Below are 23,899 nucleotides of genomic sequence, written 5' to 3' on the forward strand. Positions count from 1 at the left end.
GCTCCAAGTTGTTAAAGGTGAAATTAATGGTATTGATGATTCATTTCCAAGCAGTGGAATGGGAGTGTATCTACACAACTCATTATTTCAATGAAGCCAGTCATCAAGGGTAAGGATTTTCAGGAAATCCCAGCAACAGCTTAGGGGGAGCAATAGAAGGTTCAACTAGTCAGACTCAACACCACATTGTAAATCAAGAGGACACTACAAGAACTTATCTGCTGAGACAAAGGGATTGATGTCAATATTATTCCCAGAGTCTAGTTCTAAGTGATCTAGATGGTGGAGTAATGATTAGCAGGGCTACTGAGTATAAATAAGTATCTCTCTAGTTTTCTATCTAAGGAAGAAACTAAGAAAGTTGCAGAAGCTCTGATAGATCCGGATTGATTGGGTGATTACAAAGCAAGATGAACTCAATCAGTCAACAATCATATTGTAGGGAAGCTGGTATCCAAACCAAATTACAATATTGTAATTGGTGCAAGGATAACCAGAAGTCAAACTTGATGACAATGGCATTGTTACGAGGAAAAAGGCCAAATTGGATGCTAGGTGATTATCAGGAAGTAGTATCTGACAAAAAGCACCAGTGACGAGACTTGAGGATATTACGACATATCAGGAATCTGATGCACATTACACTTGGAATTGGACTCTAGTAGATGTGTACAAGTGCACTCCTGGTTGGTGAGTCAAAAGAGGAAGTCAATGCACAATAGTTCATGGACTTTGCAGTTGCAGATCTATTGGACTTTGTATATCTCTTCTTCACAAGCTCACTTTACGTTGGTATGAACTAGTATACTGCTCAAAAAATCATCAAGGACATTGTATGGCACTCTAGCTGAAGTTACAGTCTAATATAAACTAGTAGAGTCGTCATATTAATAACTCTCTTATCACTAGGCACAAAAATAATGTTATACATGTGCAGTGATATAATGATAATGTTATATGTTGGTCTACTAACAAAGACTTATGCAAGATTATTTGCTAAGTTATTGCAGAGTAGGTATGGAGGAGCATGTTGGAAAGGTTACAATTTTTTTTGGAATTACTTCAATCAAGCTATTAGGATAGTTCTTTTAAGAGCTCAAGCAAGCCAAAAGAACAATTCTTTTAGGAGCATAAGTAAACCAAAAGAATGATGGCAATGCAAAGATGCAAAATTTGGAAGATTCTGAACATGCTAAGACTACTTACCAACGAAAACCACTAAAGCTTGATCAGTGTAACTCTGGTAAAATGACAAGCTGTAGAGGTATGACAAGCACACTCTTTTACTCAAATGCTAATAGACAACATGTAATGTTATCAAGATGCCAAAGTGCAAGATTCCAAGTGGATCCTAGAGAATCCAATCTTATAGCTATTAACAAGATTATTAGATATCTTAAGGGACTATCAACTCTTGGAGTAAAGTACCCTAAAGATATTATGCTTAACATGTTTGGCTATATAGATACAAATTATGCAGGTTGTAAGAAAGACATGAGAAGCATCTATGAAGCTGTCAACCTAAGTGATAGGAGAAGCATCTCAAGAAGCTGTCAACTTCATGGAAGAAGATTGATTTCCTGTTATGATGAGAAATAACTTCAAATCCAACAACTCTGTGGAACACTCTATGACAAGGCACCTTCACACCAGGTATCATTTATTTCGAGAGCATGTCTTTTAGTCAAAGAGTCACTTGTAGAAACACTTATTAAATCACTTGTTAAAATTAATCTTTCAAGACTGGTTTGTAAGTGTGGGATATCATTCAATGCATATTAGTTGGAAATCCCATCTGTAAGGAATTATTCATATAAGTTCGCAAGTAATAAATCTTCAATATTTAAAGAAGTTGTGAATTTATCAGTAATGCAGTACCTCGTACTTAGTGCTACTATCTTGATTATCATGATTACAATGTCATATACATTTGTGGTAGTTAAGTATTATATCATTAAGTTTAATTGATTTAAATTATGATTGTACAATTTCATTCTATATCAGTCTCATAATTTAAATTATGTTAAAATAATATGCAGCATAGTTATTTATATCATGTACGAATAATTGTGGTACTTTTGGTATTAGTGATATTATTTAGAATTATTGTTATAAGTAATCAATGCTTATTACTAAAATCACTAATATTAGAAGCTAAAGTATTTTCTAAGTCATGTGTATAAAACTCTCAATATTTTATATGTTTAGAAAGTATTTCTAAAATTACTAATTATCCAGAAAGTGATTGCCATGTATATAAGTCATATATCATATTGGTGATTATTCAAGGATAATTATAAATATTTTAATTTCTAGTATCTAATGCATAGATACTTAGTATTTATTTAATTAATATTTATTTTGAGTAGTTTGGATTATGGAAATTGAAGCAATTCAATGATTTTATTTGCTCCATAATTCAAACTAACTTAAAATAAATAAGCATCATAATTGATTATAACTAAATCTATCAACAATTGATATCTAGTATATTGATTGTAACTTATGTGTTATAAGTTAATTATGAGATTTTGGTTTTAGTGAATTTAGCTAGGTTACATCTCAAGAATTCACTGAGATCAGAATCATGATTGTAGCATGATTAGTTGTATGTTAATTTTTGACTTCTATCAGCTAATGATATTTAGTTAAGAGTTCAAGTATGAACTAATTGTGAAGTATTAGTATTTGTGGCATTACTTTGAACTCCTCTAAGTAATCAATGCTTATCCTCAGTCACTTATACTAATATAAAAAAGTGTAAAAATCTTTCTTAAACTACAACTATGGTTACAATGTTTGATGTTTTATTATAAGTAACCGTATGTTGTCAAGTTAGAATAATTTTTATACTTATTAGCAAATTCCTAAACACATTGATAATAGATGCAATACTCAATGGATCAGAGTATATGGAACTTAGAAATTTTTTCTAAGATTGCAAACAAGTCAATGTTGGTTAATGTTGCTTTATTTATCGAACCAATATTGTTTGAGATATTACAGTTGTGTGGAGTTAATAATTGTATGATATATGAAATTGAATTCTAATGTCTATTCAATAGATAATTGGTATTTAATTCATTGATATCTTATTTTAATATTTAAAATAGGATGCAACATAATTATTGGTACCTAAAATACTTGACAAGTATCAGTCAATGATATATTGTTAATATTTTTTTGCAGATAATTGTGAGATTTTATGTTCTAGTGAATATATATGAGTTGCTATATCAGAAAGATTCACTATAATTTGAAATTAGCAGCATAGTGAATCTTATTAAGGATATTTATCAATAAAAAATTTTGTTGATTATAATCTTATAAAGGTAGATTATGGAGCTTTTGACATGAATGAGAATTGCTTAGACTTTACCCTAAGTGTTCAATGCTTTTACAAAAACCATTCATATTGAAAGACAAAATTTTTCTTTCTCTTCTTAATACTGCTAGGTCATCAGTCTATGTCTTATCAAATCATTTATCTTTTTAGGCATAAAAATAGACTTGGGAACTAGAACAGTTTTAGGAGAAAATCAAACTTCATTCTACATTGGTGGTTACTTATTTTATTAAAATCTTTGTGAAATCACTATTGTACATCATTTCTCTTAAAAGATTAAAAGCATAATTTTCATTCATTATAGATCTTAAATGTCACACCCCAAATCAATCACACACACATACATTAAATAAATGCAAACCATAATTATATTACAACTTATAAGTCCAAAAGATGATAATAATATGATTACAAACCCAACCAAAAATATTAACAATCCCGAGATCTTTACAAGTTCAGAGTTTGGAACAGCCCTTCTAACTAATACCACAATTACATACTGGCAGATTTCGCCTAGTCTATACATATATATTCTACCTGCGCCCTCAAATGGTCTTCACCCTACCTACCGGTTGACTTACGGGCGGTCTACTTGGTACGAACCATGATTGCTAGCTGTAGAACAGGGTTAAATACAAGAAAATAAGCTAAAACGCTCAGCAAGTACTAACAGTTCTACTATACAAGGCATTATCTCAAAATTTTGGGTTCATAAATCAAGGGGTTATAGATGCTTGTAAAAAAATGACAATATGAAACATGAATTTTTAATAAAGATATGATAGAATCATAGCAATTGAAACATGGCATATGGTATCCTGGCATTGGGCAACATGTTATAATTAATTAAATATCAAATCATCAAAATTCATTTTAGGACGCTACGGATTATAGCCGGTGATCAGCCGTGAAGTAATTCCGAACCTCGCTAGGTTTTCAAATATAATGGGATCCCTAGGCTATATGTGAGCCTATCAATAAGTGTGAAAAGGAACTTGCGTCTAGTCCCATCCACTAAGTCAAGAAAACATTTATTTTATTTTTAATGATTTATAACATGGATGCCGAGGAAAGATTTGGTATCACTTTAATGGAATTATAACAAGAGAATTCAAGTTCAGTAATGGGGATCTCTTTAGGGAATTTGATAGACAGAGTTTAGTATACATGGTCTAATGGATAGGGAATATTTTGAAGGTAAGGTACTAACAAGATTAAGAGTTATTAACCGAAGTATTTGAATTAATTAATGACATGGTGGTTATTACAACTAAGCATTCACGAAAAAGTATGTATACTCGTAATAATTATAAGCATAAGAAGGTAGTAACTTGTCTTTCAACAGTTCTAAGATTACTCGATCTTGACGGCACGAATCTTCCCCTTCGCTTCAGAACCTACACATTATATTAATCTCATTACTATTCACATTATAAGTCCATAGCTCCTAGACTAACTTTTACTCTTATAACAACTACTATTATGCAAGAACTTATGATTATAAGAATACACATAACTTAATCATATGCATTTCAAGTATTCCACATAATCACATAATCACATTATGGCATGGCATATACTACTTAATTATTTATACTACAATATCACTTAAATACCTAAGAACATAAGAAAGTAACACATAAGAACTATTATTGACCTTAACTTAAACCTAAATATAATGTGCAACACTCAGACTCTTCACCACAAAGTCACAATTACAACGAATACCACTAAAGCTTCCTAATGCCATTCTAAGGGTGCTCTCGGGTGTCTTGGTGGAAATGGGATGTCTCCACCTTGGGCCTTCACTCCAAACCACTTCCTAAAGGTTGTTAGGACTCTAAAATAACTTCTAAATTTGGTGAGACTCAGGGGCCTCACTCCTATAGGCTTACAAAAATCAATACTCACACTAAGGTTTCCTGCTAGCACCAGTTGCACAACCCGCGCTCCTTCACAGAAATCTTGACTTCTACATGAGGCCTTCTAACAAAACCAATTCCCATGGATTCTTAAGACCTAAACCTAACTCTCAGACTTGGTTTCAGGCCAAATCCTCACCTAGGCTTCTCGAGGCCTCTGCTCAAAGTTGACACTGCCCAAGCCTCCCTCGAATTCACTCTGCTCTGTTTTTACTTACATATAATTCATTTTCCTCACTCAATTTTTAATTCTAATGGTTTTTTAAGCTTCCTAAGGATGTATTATAATTATTTAATCCAAGGCCCCGTGAAGGCCTAGCCTATGGCATGTTATAATCGACCAAAGTTCAAGTTTACGCAGTTCTGCCCTGTTCTGAGCTACTTTCGGAAATATGTGTGTGCACCTACCTAAATGCAAGCTTTTCAATGAATTAAAGCCACTGGACTCAAGTACAACTCAAGTCCTAACTCCAGTAAACACAAGCCTAGCAAGGCCTCACCAAAACTCACCTAAAACAACCTATACTTATGGTGCAAAATTCTGCTACATAGTGCCTAGTGTACCTTCTTCCACCTTAACTCCCATTTCAACACAAAAACCAACAATCAATCCAGAAAATCTAATATACAGTATACAAAACCCTATTGACTATCATTTAATGGAAAAATAAGAGCATAAACCTAGCCATATAAGCCATTTACCGAGGCAAAACAGAGAGCATAACAGATCAGATTTTACATATGAAATTTTAAGCAAATTTTTGAAACAAAAACACATGGTATCAACTTGATGGCTACTAGATTTGATTATGAATTATTAAGTCACATAGCATACTAGCATTTCAGAGAAAAAACCATGGTATGCATTGCACAAAAACTCAAATCTAAGTCACATAGCACATTTGTCTGAAATATCACTTATACTACGACATGCAAGTATTAACTTCAACTTTTATTGTAAAAATCATGGCATGCAAGGATGGAAACTTTGAAAAATTCATTTTAAAAAGATCATAAGTTCTTTAAAAGCCACATGCAAAGTCTCTTCCTTTTTGAAAACAAATAAAACTAACACACAACTATAAAATCCATTCGGCTCCTTGGGAGTCATTGCCGAATGCTTGAGGCCAAGATCATGGCTTGAAATTGGAAACCAAACACTTCATCAAGACCATCTCTTGCTCAAGTTTAATGAGCCACATTAAGTTCAACTCCAGATTCACAAAAAAAAAAGTTAAACCATTGGCTTTAACCATATGCAACTAAGAAACTAACCTTAAATGACGATATAGAACCAAATGTAGTTGACCCTTGCTTAGAGGAGTTGAAAGGTGAAAGGAAATGAAGAAATGAAGAAGAAGAAAATGAGAGGGGTGGGGAGGGGAGGGTTTAGGTGCGGCCAAGAGGGAGTAGGGAGAGGAGAGAGTGGAGTGACGTGTTGGTGAAGAAAATGATGTGAAATGATTATTTGGTCTAGCTTTTGTCTTATCCAAATAGTAAGTGGATTTTGTTTTTTACCATTCTATCCTCCTTTTACTACTAGCATGTCTTGCATGTAGGGTTTTATTTGTCATTTAGTTGGTCAAATGGAGTTAGTGGAGGGTGAAAGGTCGGTCTTACCCTTGATTTCTATTTGGGTGAAATTTGCATGCAAGGGTACACTTGTAATTCAATAACTATTAAAAGTATAATTAAAAAGAATGTGTTTTAGTAATTAAAATATAAATCCATAAATCAAAAAATTAATACCAAAAATACTATGAGATTTTAGAGGTTTAATAAAATTGTTTTCAAAAATTTCGAACAAAAATTTATATTAAAAGAATTTTCTAACATTATCACACTAATAAATAAGTCATGTAAAATATATTTAACACATTAAAAATCACACAAGAAATTACAAATAAATTGACTCTACTCCATAATATTAGAATATAATCTATCGCCTAATCGCAACTTATTCAAATATCATTAAATCGCGATAATCTCAGTTATTACGTAATCGCGTAGTCGCGACTATTCGAATATTATCAAATTGCGCTACCTAATTAATCGCGTAATGAAAATCTTACTCGCGTATAAAAGTTATACGCTTAAAAATATTCCAGCAACATTCGCAATGCCATTATATCACAGAATATTTATGAATATGTACATCACACTTATAAACCAACTCAAATATTTACTGGTTGTCACATCCTCTCCCCCTTATAGGATTCTGTCCTCAGAATCTAGGAGAATAGTTGAGGATACCGGTTACGCATTTCAGATTCTAACTCCCACGTTGCCTCTTCCACTCTAGGATTCCTCCACAATACTTTCACCAAACTTACTGATTTATTTTTTAAGGGTCCTCTCTTGACGATCCAGTATCTGCACGGGTTGCTCTTCGTATGATAAATCGGCTTGAATTTCCACTGGCTCGATCTTTATTACATGATTGGCGTTCGGATTATACTTCTTTAGCAATGAGACATGAAATACATTATGTACGTGGTGATATTGTGGCGGCAAAGGCTAGCTCATAAGTAACTTTCCCTACTTGGTTCAAGATTTCAAAAGGTCCGATGTATCTTGGAGCTAATTTCCCTTTCTTATCAAATCGGGTCAAACCCTTCCGTGGTGATACTTTTAGCAACACAGCTTCCCCAATTTCGAATTTCACATCCTTCCGGGCGGGGTCCGCATATTTCTTTTATCTATCTTGAGCAGCAATGAGTCTTTTCTTGACCACAGTGACGGTGTCCTTCATTTGCCAAATTAATTCAGGTCCAAAATTCTTTCCTTCCCCAACTTCATCCCAACTTGTCGGTGTTCTACACTTTTGCCCATATAAAGCTTTGTATGGTGGCATGCCAATACTTGAATGGTAACTATTGTTATATGAGAATTCTATGAGTGGTAGATGATCGTCCCAACTTCCCGAAAAATCAATTGCACAGCTTTGTAACATATCTTCAATGGTTTGGATTGTTCGTTAACTTTGGCCATCGGTTTGTGGATGATATGCCGTACTCATGTTTAATTTCGTTCCAAGACTTTCTTGAAATTGCCTCTAGAATCTCGAATTAAATCGCGGGTCTCGATCCGAAACTATCGATATAGGTACACCATGGCGTAACACGATTTTACGTACATATATATGAACTAGTCTATCTAACGAAGACTTCTCATTGATTGGGAGAAAATGTGCCGACTTTGTAAGGCGGTCAACTATCACCCAAATTGCGTCATCCAGAACGTGTTCGCTGTAAACCCACTACAAAATCCATGGCAATATTTTCCCACTTCCATTCTGGAATCTTCAATGGTTGAATCAAACCACTTGGTTTCTGATGTTCTGATTTTACTCTTTGGTATGTGTCGCATTTTGAAATCCATTCAGCCACATTTGGAATCCAAATTCTTGTCAAAAATATCAACACACCTTGTTCATCTTTTTGTGTACATATCTCGTCTCCTGTCAACTGATTATTCTCTTGAGTCATTACTTCATCTTGGCATTTCTTTATCCTTTCTAGTAGTGTTGGTTGAAAAGTAATGGCACAACACATTTCTTCCGCTTCTCCATGATCACAAAGCTCTAATTGCAATTTTTCAACTTCATCAGATAATTCCTTCGACATTATTATCATACTTAGCTTTTCCTTCCTACTTAAAGCATCTGCTACCACGTTGGCCTTTCCCGGATGATATTGTATTAAAAAATCGTAGTCTTTGATCAATTCCAACCATCGGCGCTGTCTCATATTTAGCTCCTTCGGAGTAAAGAGGTACTTCAGACTTTTGTGATCTGTGTATATCTCGTACTTTTCCCCATATAAGTAGTGTCTCCATAATTTCAAAGCAAACACTATTGCAGCTAATTCTAAGTCATAAGTCGGGTACTTCTATTCATGTGGTCTAAGTTGTCTTGAAGCATACGCTATCACCTTCCCGTGTTGCATCAATACACATCAAAGTCCTTTATAAGAGGCATCACTGTATATCATAAAATCTCCCTTGTCATCTGATAATGCTAATACCGGAGCAGTTATCAATCTTTTCTTCAATTCTTGAAAACTCTTTCATATTTCTCCGTCCATTCAAACTTCTCATTCTTCCTTGTCAATTTGGTCAGTGGTACGACAATCTTTGAAAAATCCATTACAAATCTTCTGTAGTATCCCGCTAGTTCCATAAAACTTCTCACTTCTGTAGGCGTCTTCGGTGCCTCCCAATTCATTACGGCCTCAATTTTTTTAGGATCTACCCTAATTCCCTCACTTCCAACAATATGTCCTAGAAATCTTACTTCAGTTAACCAAAACTCACATTTCGAGAACTTGGCATACAATCTCTCCTTTTGCAACACTTCCAAAACTATTCTTAGATGCTCCATGTGATCAACTTCTGTCTTTAAATATACTAAAACGTCATTGATGAAAACTATGAAAAACTTGTCCAAGTACTCCTTGAATACACGATTCATTAAATCCATGAAAGCAGCTGGTGCACTCGTCAACCCAAAAGCCATGACGAGAAATTCGTAATGTCCATATCTTGTTCGAAAAGCCGTTTTCGGTATATCCTCAGACTTAATCTTCAATTGGTGGTATCCCGATCGCAGATCAATCTTTGAAAAATAAGAGGCTCCCTTGAGTTGGTCAAACAGATCATCAATCCTAGGCAAAGGGTATCTATTATTAATCATCAACTTGTTAAATTCTCGGTAATCTATACAAAGTCTCACGCTCCCGTCCTTTTTCTTCACAAACAAAACTTACGGGCCCCACGGTGAAACACTTGGTCTTACAAATCCTTTGTCAAGTAGTTCTTGTATTTGCTTTTCTAATTCCCTCATCTCCGTTGGTGCCATCCTGTATGGAGCTTTCGAAACAGGTTCGGTGTCGAGTGCAAGATCTATTGTAAACTCAATTTGTCAGTTCGGGGGTAAGCCAGGAAGCTCTTCAGGAAAAACGTCTAGAAAATCTCTTACTACCGGAATGTCTTCCAGATTAGAAACTTCTCTACTCTTATCAATTACATACGCCACATACGCCTCGCATCCTTTCCGAATAAACTTCTTTGCTTGCATCGAGGTGAGAAATGTCTGAGTTTGCCTTTGGCCCTTGAATGTCACTTTCTTGCCTTGAGGTGTACTTAATACTACCCTTTTATCCTTACAGTCTATTTGAGCATTGAAACTTGTCAGCCAATCCATCCCTAAGATCGCGTCAAATTCGCCTAATTGGAAAGGAACAAGGTTCATAGGAAAAATGTGTCCTGCTATCTCTATTACACAATGAGGGTAAATATGATTTACAGATACTCTATCTTGATTAGCTAAGATAATGGATAAGTGCTCATGCATCAATTGGGTTTCACAGTTCAACTTATCAACAAAAGACTTCGATATAAATGATCTGGTGGCTCCCGAATCAATCAGTACTTTAGCATTAGCAACATTCACAGAAAGCGTACTTAACACCACATCGGAACTTTGAATTGCATCCTTCACGTTTATGTTGAAAGTTCTTGCTTGAGTTGGATAAGTCAAAGCTGGATGATTTGAAGATGATGTTATCTGAGGTTGATTGAAAGACATTGGGAATGATGAGGCTGGCATAGGAGCTGCTTGATTCATAGGGTAGGGTACAGTGGTCATTTGCAGTAATTGATTGTTACCCACTCCTTTGCATTCTCATGACACATGTCCTACTTTCCTACATTTATAATACGTGATGTTGGCCTTCTAATTCTTGCATTCATGAGCATAATGGCCCTTCTTATGACACTTGAAACAAACTACATTCACCTTATTGCAGATTCCCGTATGTCGCTTATTACAAATCTTACATTCCGGAACTGATCCTTCCGGGGGTTTTCATCCACCAGTTGACTGAGATCTCATTTCTTGTGATTTATTTCCAAATTCTTTCTTCTTGAAGTTCCCGGGTCCACTCTGAAACTTAAGCCTTTGATTAGTTCTCTGATTCTGACCCTTGTAACTTGATCCTTCTTCTCCCATTTCAAATCTTCTTTTCTTGTTGCCTTTCTCCTTTTGATTTTGCTCACTCTCGCCTTCAATTACCATCGCCTTCTGAACCACTTCAGTATAAGTAGTCAACTCAAAAGTTGCCACGCGACTCTTTAACCAAGGCTTCAATCCTTGTTAGAACCTTTTTGCCCTTTTCTCTTCAGAATTAACATACTCTCTCATAAACCTAGAAAGTTATGTAAACCTCTTCTCTTATTCTCCAACTGTCATATTGTCTTTCTGTTAGTCCCTAACAATGCAACAAGAATTACAAAAGGGGGTTGAATGGAATTCTTGAACCTTTTTCAAAAACAAAATATAAAATGTTCTATCTTAATAATATATAAGTGTTTGATTTGCAAAGTGCGGAATAAGAAGTTATTAAAATTAAAATCAAAACACAAGTAATTAAAAACACAAGTCTTTATAAACTTTCTGGTGGATTTGAATATATCCACCAGAGATATATATTATATCAAGAGAACTCTGTGTAGCAAGATTAGCTCACAGCTGCTTATAAATATGAACAACTAAGTTTATAGAGAAATGCTAAGGATGCAGCTTACAATTGTTTCTCTGAGACAATGTTCTTAGTCTTGTTCTCGTTGCTACTTCTTGGTTTATATATCACCAAGATTACAAAGTAATAAGACAAGATAATAAAACAAAACCTATCAAGTCTAATACTATGCTGCTTCATTACTCTATTTCAGCATCTTTGAATATCTTCATGATAGCATGGAAATGGTAATGCTTCTTTGTTCTCTAAAACCCAGTTGAATAGGCTTCCACATTCCTTTTGCATACACTCGATGCATGTGACTGTGTTGTCACTTTCAACAGATGTTTGAATTAATTATCCGCTGGGTACATGATCATCCGTCGGGTTGCCTTGTTGATCATCCGTCGAGTGGCATTGTTGTTTATCCGTCGGGTAGCTATCTGGCACTTGACTTCATTTCATTTATGCAGAATTACAAGACATCATCTATGTACAATTAATCAACCTATTCCACATATCTAATTAAATTTAACATGAATTGAGTGCTATTATAGAATCTAAACAAGGTGTATACAGAAATGTGCTAAAGACTCATTATTACACAAGCTACTCACTCGATGGATAATAAATCATCATCCGTCGGGACTATATTGAGTCATCCGTCGAGACTATATTCCTTATCTGTCGAGTGCTACATTTTTCACTAAGTAAAATCTACTAAGGTGTTTTGTTAATGAAATCATCAAGTTCACAACATATTCACAACAATCTCCCCCAATTTATGTCTACTGGAATTGTATCCATAAATTAAGAGAAACTTGATGATAATAATACACCCTAAAAATACAACTTTAAAAGTAAGTAGACAAAACTGTAAAGTGCTTCAAATAATAAAATGCACAAAGATTAGCTCACAGTCATTTTTAAGGTGCTCCTCTAGCCTGAGCAGATTAATCTAATTCCTTGAAGATCTGGATCTCTTTTCAAACTTTCTGTTGTTATCTTCTATCTGATTTTGGAGCTGTCTGTGGAATTCCAGTTCATCATATTCTGAGAGATTTAGTTTTTCTTGCATTTCCAAAAGAGTCTCATTGCTAGAGATGCTCAATTGGTCTTCTAATCTGAAAAATCTTCTAACTCCTTTGTCATCCATGAACTCCATCAGCCAGTAGGGCCTTAGATGCACTCTACTCCATGTGTAAGGAATAGTTAGAGTCTTTGGGAGTGCATCTTTAGCTCTAATACTCCTCAGTTCTTCAATCTTCTTTAGAATAAGTCTTCTTGCAGTTACATTGAATCCAAAGTTCTTCTTAAATGATGAATAAACCTTTATCGGCACAGATTGGCTTTCTTGAATGATCCTGTGAAGTGGCCATTGAATCTCATTTCCTCCCTTGTACTTGAAAACTAACCTTTCAGGTAGATTCCTTTAGGCATCAATCCCTCTAACTTCTTCCAGTTCATCTAGATAGAGGTTTAGACCATAGAATTCCATGATGTCACATAAGTACATGTAATCACCCTGGTTGACTTTGGATTGAGCTTTAGTTAGAGATTTGGATTTGAGAGGTGACCGCTTCACTTTCTTGACTGCTCTTGACTTTGTTCTCTTTGGCTTGTTAAGGATTGGCAAATTGAAGTCTGGAATTGGTAGACTTTCCCAGTCTATTAGTTCATCCTTAGGCACAATAGGTTCACAATGAATGTTCCTGTAAGGATCCACCACCTTAATGTCTTCAAATACCACTAAGGGTTTTGATACTTGAGTTGTAGTTGGAATGGATTCCTTGGGAAACTGATTCTCCAATTCCTTACCAACAAAGTTCAATTTCCTTTTGGTTCTTTTGGCCAATTCCTTGTATCTGTGAGATTTCTTCTGTTGTGGTTCAATTTGCTTCTTTGGATCTTCAGATTCACTGATTTCAGATCGATGAGCAGGAATTTGTTGTGTTGGTTTCACAGCGTGTAGCTTGGCCAAGATAGCAGCTTGCTCTTTCTTTTGTTTAACCTTTTCAGCATGTAGAGCAGCTTGCTTCAATCTTTCCTTTTCTTCTCTCTTTGCTTCAGCAAATTGAGGATATCCGGCCACCACACAAATTTCCTTACCATTCCTGAAAATTTTAGCAATTCTCCTTTTCAAAGCTGAATCAGTTGGATCCTTGTAGAAGGCAATGGATCTTGACAACAGTTTCTTCTCATCAGGCTTTGGTGTCTCATACACTGTATCCAAAGGGTTCTTTAGTGATGATTTTGGATAGTTCACCCTTGGCTTCAAAAGTACTTCAGCCTTTGCAGATTTGATACAGGATGGTTGTCCTCTTTCCAGATAGTTCATGCTTATTTCATTCACAGAGATTTGCCTGACTTGAGAGTGATGAATGGATGACTTTTCTGGCTTCTTTGCTAGCCCAAAATTCTTTTGAATATCCTCATCAATTTTTTCCCAGTTGATTGGATTCAACTGCTCCTTTTCAGCTGCTTTCAAAGTAGTTGCTCCTTCCTTTATCAGATCAATATTGTCCTTAGCTGGTGGCTTTGAGATAGTAATTGTAGGCACAATTACTTTGCTAACTTGAATATTGAGCACTTTTTGCTCCCCCTCACTCCTAGAACTCTCTTTCTCCCCCTGTTTCTTATCATCAAACTGAGTAGAGGATGAGGTTTGTGCAGCCACCAGTTTCTGAAGCAAGTCTGTTTGTTGAGCTTGGTGTAAATGAATTGCTATAAGGGATGTTTCCATTTCTGTCATTCTTGTATCCAAGGCATCTATCTTTGTGGCAAGATCAGAATTTTTCCTGAGTTGTCTCTTAATGTCAAGCATTGTAGCTTCTAGAAGTTTAGAGTCCATCTTATCAGAAATGGCCTTTTTCATCTCACCAATATCACCTTTGATAGTGTTGACATCTTGAGCATGTTGAAAACCTTGGATTTGTTGTAGTTGCAGAGAAGCAAGATGTGCTTAAGGAGCTTTTTGGTGCTGGCATTTGTGGTGGTTAGAAGAGCAGAATTTGTCTGATTTATGAGTTAAATCAGGGTTGTCTTGAAGTAGTGTTCATCACATTGCTTTGAAAATACCCAAGATGGCATGCCTGATCTTGAACTAGATCCTACTTTTCCCCCTATGTCCAATGGCTCTTCTTCACTATCTCCACCTTCACCTCCAAAGAATTCTTCTGAACCACCAGTCTCATAATCAACATCACCAGCTGTAGAAGGCAAAGCTGTGATGGCATCCTTAGCTCTTTGCATGGACTGTGTGGTGTGCACCAAGTTTAGCATTCTTTCTGCATTGTCATTGCCCTGTCCAGCTAGAAGTTGGTAGGCTGGAATAGGGTGAGTAAATGTCTCAGCATCTAAGGAGGTGGAATCTAAAACAGCTTGAGTTTGCTGAGATAGTCCCTCCCTGTCTACATCCTGGGCATCCATTAACTCACTTATGATTACATCCACCCTTATAACTTCAGTACCTGTTTTTCTCTCATTTTCTCTCTTTTCTTGCATCAAGGTCTCACCTTGGCTCACCACCCTCACACCCTCACCTTCACCATCTAAGGTGGGACTCCTCACACTCTATTTTACCAATCCTGAAGAACTGCATTGCATATTTTCACTCTTTTCCTCTCCTTTTTCCTGGGAGCAACCCAGACTCTCACTCACTTCACTCCCTTCCATCAATCCTAGGAGTGATTGTACTACCATTAAGTCTTCTGCACTTGAGATAATTGATGAAATTTGAAGCTGTGCATAGACACATGATAGATAAGGGATATCCGTCGGATTAGCAGTTTGACTATCCGACGGATAACTGCTGTTAAGCTTATCCGTCGGGATACAATCACTACTCGACGGATGAGCAGTATCCATCGAGTGAGTAGAAATGAATATGTTTGGAGTGGAAACTATTGTGGACTTTGTGCAGATTGATGAGAATTTTAGCACAGATGTCTCAACAGTTCCTGAAAGAATTGGCAAGTGAGCCAACAAATCATCCAAAAGATGATGCTCACTTGCACTAGATTTTGGCTTCCCCAACAGAGTTAAAGAAGGGGAATCAGGAATTGATGTGTTGATCATATCCACATCCAGAGAGTTTGTGGGAGAATTTGGGGTTTGAGGTGCTTCTATAACTAAAGATTTCGGTTGTGACTCCACATTTATTGGAGCCACATCAAACTGACTTTGAAAAGGTGCAGTGACTGTGTCTTCAGCACTAGTTTGCACAATGTGTGAACCCTGTGCATCCCCAAGGGTTTTTGGTTTCTTCTTTCTAGTATAGGTTTGGGGTGAGCTTGTGTCCCTTACCCTTTTGGCCTGTGCTCTTGGCTGAGAGCTTTGTTCAATAGTCACATCCTTTTGGGAGGATGCAACTAGCAATGAGCTTATGTCCTTATTAAGCACTGCAGTTTGTTGGGAAACTGCAGTGCGGCTAGGCTGGAAAACACTCACCTCTCCAACCTTATCCTTAGGGTTTCTTTGATGTTCACCCTATCCCACACCTTTCTTACCCACCTTCAAACTCCCCTCTTTTGGTTTGGTGGATTTTACAACTGGCATCTTTTAAGAGATACCAGAGGGGGCTTTCTTTGACTTGGATTTAGAAATTTTTGATGGTTTGGTAGCTTGGGTAGGCAACTGTTGGGTCATTGACACAGTTGCCAGAGCTACACTATAAGGCAAAGAAATTTGTGAGGCTGGAAGAGTAGGGACAACTGAACTTACCTCACTTACCTGAGGTGCCTCCATAACAGGAAAATAGAAGAGTGGCACCTCTTTGAGATGGTTTGCCCTGTTCAAATCTGCAATAATCCTTCTCTCTTGAACCCAACAATCTAATTTGTTGGTTGGGTTCTCAAACACAATATCCTCAGAGAGGTGGTTAGCAATCATCATTAAAAATCTAGCATAATAAACATTTTTACCCCTCTTATTTAACTCCCCTAACTTATTAAACCCCAACTCAATTATGATAAGATCATTAAAGTTGAAAAATTTATCAGTAACAAGCATGTAAAGCATGTTAAGCATTGAGATATTGACATAATCAAAATTACTGATTTTACCAGAAAACCTTGGTAACTACATCACACAGATAACTCCATTTCTTTCTAAGACCCAACCTCCTAATTTCACTTAATTTAGAAGTAGAGAGTGCATAGTTCATGGAGTTAAGCATGTTAATAATGTCAGTGTCTGTGTGTGGTGAAGTTATAGTATTATCAGGAATCTTGAAACATGCTTTAACAAAGTCACTATTAACACAGAATTCCTTACCTTTAATAGTGAAAGTGATAGTCTTATCCGTTGAGTTGTATGTAATAGTTGTCCACATCTCTTCAACAACCTCACAGTAGATGGTGGGTGATTCCAGCATGGCATAGTTAAGTTTGCAGTTCTTCACAAAATCCATCATCTTGTGGTAGTCACCAGACTGTTGAATCCCCTTGTTCAAAAGAGCAGTGAAGTTATTCTTCTCATAAATAAATCCAGTTTGAGACATTATCTTGACGACAGGTGTCATTGTTAGAGAGTAAAAACTTACAGAGAGAGAGTAATTGCTTTTGAGAAAGAAAGAAATTAGAGCAGATGATTTAAGAATGATAAAAGAAAAGTAATGAAAATGAATTAAGCTTTTATACTATCTCAAAAATAACTATCAAAAATAATAAAGTAAAATAAAGTAACCAATATGAATTGCCCAAAGTAGCCGTTTAAAATAAACTGTAAACATTCCATCAATTATCCGTCGTGCTATGCTTACAAACTGTAAGTATACTCGATGGATAATGTTCAGAGAATTACGGCTAAGAATAAAACAATTCGACGGATGAGGATGAATCATTTATCCATCGAGTCATAAAATATTCCAGAGAAGTAATTGATTTTATTAACAAATAGTTACCGGCGGATGATCAAACTCGATGGATAGTGATCATCCGTCGAGATGTAAATTTTGACTTAGCCAAAATTTCATCCATGACTGAAAAATCAATTAAATTTCTGGCTGCATTACAACTTACAAACAATCTATAAGGATTAAAGAGTAATTTAGCATACCTAACTCACTTACCAACCTTGAAAAGGTAGATTCATCCAATGGCTTGGTAAATATATCTGCAAGCTGCTTTTCACTTGGAACAAAATATAGTTCCACAGTACCATTCATTACATGTTCCCTTATGAAGTGGTACTTGATGTCTATGTGCTTTGTTCTTGAATGTTGTACTGGATTTTCAGTGATGGCAATTACACTTGTGTTATCACAGAAAATGGGAATCCTTTCAACTTGCAAACCATAGTCTAGCAATTGGTTTTTCATCCACAAAATATGTGCACAGCAACTATGTAACACCCCCCAATCCGGGGTCGGGGATCCGGGTTGTCACGAGTTCCAATTCCCTTAATAACACCCAATCTTAATAAACAATCAACTACTATGTATTGTGACCCCACAATGAACACACACACACCACAAGTTATAGTCTCAGAGATGAATATCCAAAAGTAACACGAGTCATTTTATTCCAAAATTTTATGCCATTACACCTTAAAAAGGGTTTCTGAATAGATTTACATTTCTTTGCCATTATTACAATTGATAAAGATACATAAGTCTGGTTCATCAATAGTTGAAAACCTAGTCTATTGGTAGCTCCTACGTCAGCTACGGCGGCATCAATGCTTCCAGAAGACTGCAGAACATTTTCTAACCGCTTGCGAATCGGGAGCTTGGTCCTGTTCATCTTGTCTATCTGATGTTGTGTGATGAAAGAAGAAGGCAAGGGTGAGCAACAAGCCCACCAAAATAATATATAATATGATTAACAATATATGAGCCTTCTCATAGTACTCATGAAAGTCTTGGTCAAAAGAAATGAACCAAGTTTGATATCTTAATGCGATGAAGTCGCAAAATATTCAGTATATATACATATATACTTTTCAAAATCTTGGAATTCCTCTTCCATGCATAATATACACAAAGTTCCAGTTTATAACTGTATATAAAAAAAATATCGTTGCAAGGTGATCTCATATATCTAACCTTGTCTCAACGTTTTTCTGAAAGTCTCTGTCATTCATAAGACAACCATTAACTAGATATAAGTTTAAAACGGTGAAGTTACAAGATACTCCAATATACTTATATCTTTTCCAGATACTACTTGAACTACCACCGTTCAAGTTATAATTAGTTTCAAAAGTTCATCACATAGATGAGACTACAAGACCAGATTTGAATAGATTAAATCTTTTAAAATATCATCAAAATACAATGAAGTTACGAGATACTTCATTTGATGCAAACATCATTTTGAAAACTTGACCCTGCCAACACTCAACAATCGCCCAACCGTAGCCTTTCTATCGAAGTGCTCTGGGTAGTGTTGCAGAAATATCGAATTGGATGATGAACTCATTACGGGAGTTTGCCGCGCCAGGAAGACCACTTACGATGATCAGTCGTGGTAGTGCAACCCCGCCATTTTCTACATGTCGAGGAGAACCTGTCGGATTTACTTGTCAACCGAACACTGAACTCCTAAGGAATGGACCGCCTTAGCGGAACTTCCAGGCCATTTGGGCCAATATAATAAGGCTGGGCCGGCGCTACTCGACCACTTACGCCACTCCTAGTTCAGATGAAATCCATGACTCTGAAACGTAAAGCTCGTCCCCACTTTCCCCAAGTAGAAACTTGTTGATACGGCTCCACCAAGAAGTCGTATCTAGTTGGAAAGGAAAACTCACCGATATTTCCCACGCGATGCCTGTTAATGGATTAACTTGTTCCAAGAATTTTACTTCCCGAGTGTTGGGTAAGTAATCAAAAACTCTTTTATCAAGACAACAACCTTGTTGCGAATATAAAATACACCACAGAGCCGGATCCCTCCGATTTTGAGCGAGTATTTAAATCCCCTTTTTAAAAGGAAGATCTTAAATATAAAAATGAGTTTTGGGATCCGCTCTAACTTTTGAAAATCATTTTAAAGACTTGAAAACACTTTAAAGAGTGTTTGGAATAATGCCGATTTAATAAAGTAAATCAGTCTCAATATAAAGAAATATCTGAATATTATTATTTAAATAATATTCCCATAAAGAGTAATTGAGGTAGAAGTTGGAAAACTTATACTTGAAATGAATAGTAAATAATCAAAGATATACTTATACGAAAGTAATATCTTTATTTGAATATCAAAAGTAAGTTTGATTATCGAACATTATTCTTTAATAAAATAAAGAATATTAATAAATAATAAGCGGAGTCATAATACCTCGAATGAATATTATAAATAATATTCATTAAATAAAATAAAGGAGTCATACATCCTCAAATGAATATCCAAGTAATATTCAATAATAATCTAAAGGAGTCATAAGTCCTCGAATGAATATTCAAGATAATATTCATTAATAAAATAAAGTTATCGAATAAACCTTATTCGATTAATAGTTTTGAAAACTATAACCATATATATATAAATATATATATATATATAAAATCTACTCGGGATCCTCGACTCCCGGTTTTAGAAAATGTTTTCACCTTTGGGTCCCTATACTAAGGGTATATGCAAATTACCGCTATTCTCTAGCATAGGTATTATCAACTGAACCAACAGATATATATGACAAGAATACGAAACAGGCATGCATATGTACCATATCACATGCTACAATATATCGCAAGAATTTGCTAATATAATCATCATGCATTTATTACAAGATAATGCATATACATATATACATCACAACAACAGTATAACGGGTAGAAAACTTGCCTGAGCGGCTGGGGGTTACAATCGGCTCGGGACGAGTCTGGTAACCTATAAACAACAAGTAAGTTGGAATTAAACCAAAGTCACTTGTAAATCTATACTTTAACCAACTTAGACTCTAACGCTCGTTTTGCGCTCAATGATTCTCTTAAGTCACTCGAGTACCCTCGGCTCCACCATTTTTAATAATTTAACCATTAAGAGTTTTAAGACGATTCTCTCGCGAGTGCCTTACCATTTGCCTAATACACTCTACATAAATGATTCATACTCCAATTAGTCCTCTAGGGTACTTAATCAATGTTTCAAAGTAAGGCGAGGGATAAGGTTTCGTTCGCGAAACGTCGTTACTTAAAACGGCCGTCTCTCCTAAACCGTACATCGGAATCAAACGAACTACATATCAAAACGAAGCTCGTAACATGAACTATCTAAACATGGCAATGGTCAAAACCTAGCAGTGAGTTTTCGGGTCCTAATGTTAAGAATAAAACAGCCTAAAGTAAATCGGACATTACGACGGCTATGTTTACGTGATTACCCAATTTTATATCACACCAATTCATCACCAAACAACCCCAATCCATTCATACAACCAAAGTTCATCCTTATCACATCATAACATCCCCAATAAATTCAATATTAACATTTATACTTATGCTTAAGCTTGAATTTAACTATACTTAAGTTCTTTTAACCAAAACAACAAGATTCACCATTCCATTTCACTACCACTCCAACCCAAACTCTAAACCACAAGCATTAAGCTACTATATCACCATAACAATCAAAATCATCTTATTATACAAAGGAATCTAGGATTTGGAGATGATATACCTTCCTTAAAGTGGTGGGAGTAGCTAGGAAGCCTTAAGAAGCCTTGAGAAGCCTTGAGAAGTCTTAGGGATGCTTGGATCTTAAAGGAAAACAAGAAAAAATCAAGTTAAAAACTTTGAAATCACTATTCATTGTCTTCTTCATTGATTTCTTGAAGAAGATTGAGAAAGAATTGAAGGCTTAAACTCATAAGAAAGCCATAACTATGCATAAGGATGACTAGGGAATTATCTTACCAATTTAGGAAGCCTTGATCTTGAGTTTCGAAATTTCTTTCTCTTGAAAATGGCAAAAGCCGAGAGCAATGAAGAAATAAGAGGTTTTGTGTTTTTTGTTTTGATGAAATGAAATGTTTGGCTTGGTTGATTGAATTAGATTTGTTTTATTTTAGGTTAATTACCAATTTAACCTTGGTTTTGTGTGGTTAACAATCCACCACATTTCCTTCCTTCTTATGTCATGCTTGCATCACTTTGTGATGTCATCATCCCTCCTTTGTCCTCTTTCTATTGGTTGGATGACATCATCCCCACTAATCTCTTTGATTAGCTTCTAATTGTTTGCCTAATGACCGCTGATCTGTTATACGGTTCGCTTAACTTTCGTTTTCGTTTATCGTTTGAGGGATCATACCCGGGATCTTATTACTTAGGTTCCCTTAACCTTTCTCAATATATTATATTCCTTTTTATGATCCTCTATTATAATCCTTTAATTTAAATCCTTTTTATCCTGTTACCTTATACTCAATTCTTTCCGTATCTAGTGGATTTCTGGGAAAAATCAAAGTGTTCGGAATTGGATTCTGACGATCTTTACATACACTTATATACCATATAGAGTACTAATAAAAAATCTCAGAATATCCATAACAGAACCCCTACATAGTGTGGCATGAAAAGTTTTCTCATTCAGCAAAAACACTATTCATAAGGGTTACAAAAAGTTCAAAATTTTGGGGTTATTACAAACTACCAGCAGCAATATATTCAGCTTCAGCTGTAGAAGTAGAAACTGAATTTTGCTTTTTACTGAACCAGAACACAAGCTTGTTTCCTAGAAATTGACAGGATCCTGTTGTACTTTTTCTATTAATTCTACAACCTGCATAATCTGCATCCGAATAACCAATTAGATCAAAACCAGAATCTCTAGGGTACCAAATGCCAAGTTTTGGTGTTCTCTTGAGATATCTGAAAATTCTCTTAATAGCTACTATGTGAGATTCTTTAGGATCAGCCTGAAATCTAGCACACAAATATGTAGCAAACATTATATCTGTCCTACTAGCTGTTAAGTACAGAAGTGAGCCAACCATGCCCCTATAACTTGAATTATCCAGAGACTTTTCAGTAGTGTTTAATTCAAGCTTAGTTGCAGTGGTCATGGGAGTTTCTACAGATGTGCAATCCATTAGATCAAACTTCTTTAAAAGATCATAAATGTATTTTAGTTTGACTAATGAATATTCCATCATTAACTTGCTTAACTTGCAAACCAAGAAAGTAAGTTAGTTCTCCCATCATACTCATTTCATACTTACTTTGCATCAATTTGGCAAATTTTTTGCAAAGTTTTTAATCTGTAGAGCCAAAAATAATGTCATCTACATAAATTTGAACAAGTATACTAGAGCCATTAACTTTTCTAAAGAAAAAAGTTTTGTCTACAGTACCTCTAGTGAAGTGATTCTCTAAAATAAACTTTGACAAAGTGTCATACCAGGCTCTAGGTGCTTGCTTCAATCCATAAAGTGCTTTCAAAAGATAGTAAACATATTCTGGAAAATTTGGATCTTCAAAACCAGGAGGCTGACTAACATAGACTTCCTCCTCCAAATCTCCATTCAGAAAGGCACTTTTGACATCCATTTGATAGACTTTAAAATTGGCATGGGCTGTATAGGCTAAGAAGATTCTGATGGCTTCAAGTCTTGCAACAGGAGCAAATGTTTCATCAAAATCTATTCCTCTTGTTGACAATAGCCCTTAGCAACCAATCTAGCTTTGTTCCTGACTACTATGCCATTTTCATCCATCTTATTTCTGAATACCCATTGGGTGTCTATTGGATTCTTTCCTTTAGGCATGGGCACCAGCTTCCATACCTTATTCCTCTCAAATTGGTTTAGCTCCTCATGCATAGCTAAAATCCAATCAGGATCCAACAAAGCTTCTTCTACCTTCTTTGGTTCTTCCTTAGAAATAAAGTTATTGTATAGACATTCTTCTTGAGTTGCTCTCCTTGTTTGAACTCTAGAAGATACATCACCAATGATGAGCTCAAAGGGATGATCCTTTGTCCATTTCCTTTGTTGAGGTAGATTAGCTCTAGATGAAGAGGCCTCATTGTTGTCTTGATGTGTGATTGAGTTTAGATTATTAGAAATTCCCCCTGAGTTAATGGATCTTTGATTTGAGAAAGGGGAACTTTCTGTAAGTGATCTATTCTGACCTCCAGCTTCTTTTGATGACCCAACAGATGGTGAAT

General features: G+C 35.7%; 1 long non-coding RNA gene across 1 annotated transcript in view; it reads right to left on the reverse strand.

The window, feature by feature from the left end:
• Positions 1–3,791: 3,791 nt before the first annotated feature.
• The window catches only part of LOC141671821 (uncharacterized), a 37,787-nt gene continuing 17,679 nt past the window's right edge, over positions 3,792–23,899 (reverse strand). The window contains exons 2-3 of the long non-coding RNA XR_012555256.1: positions 4,678–4,743; positions 3,792–3,961 (exon numbers count right to left, since the gene is read on the reverse strand). This is a non-coding gene — a long non-coding RNA (uncharacterized LOC141671821). The remainder of the gene's footprint in view (positions 3,962–4,677; positions 4,744–23,899) is intronic.

The sequence above is a fragment of the Apium graveolens genome, chromosome 7 (assembly GCF_009905375.1).
Source record: "Apium graveolens cultivar Ventura chromosome 7, ASM990537v1, whole genome shotgun sequence".
NCBI classification, from domain to species: domain Eukaryota; kingdom Viridiplantae; phylum Streptophyta; class Magnoliopsida; order Apiales; family Apiaceae; genus Apium; species Apium graveolens.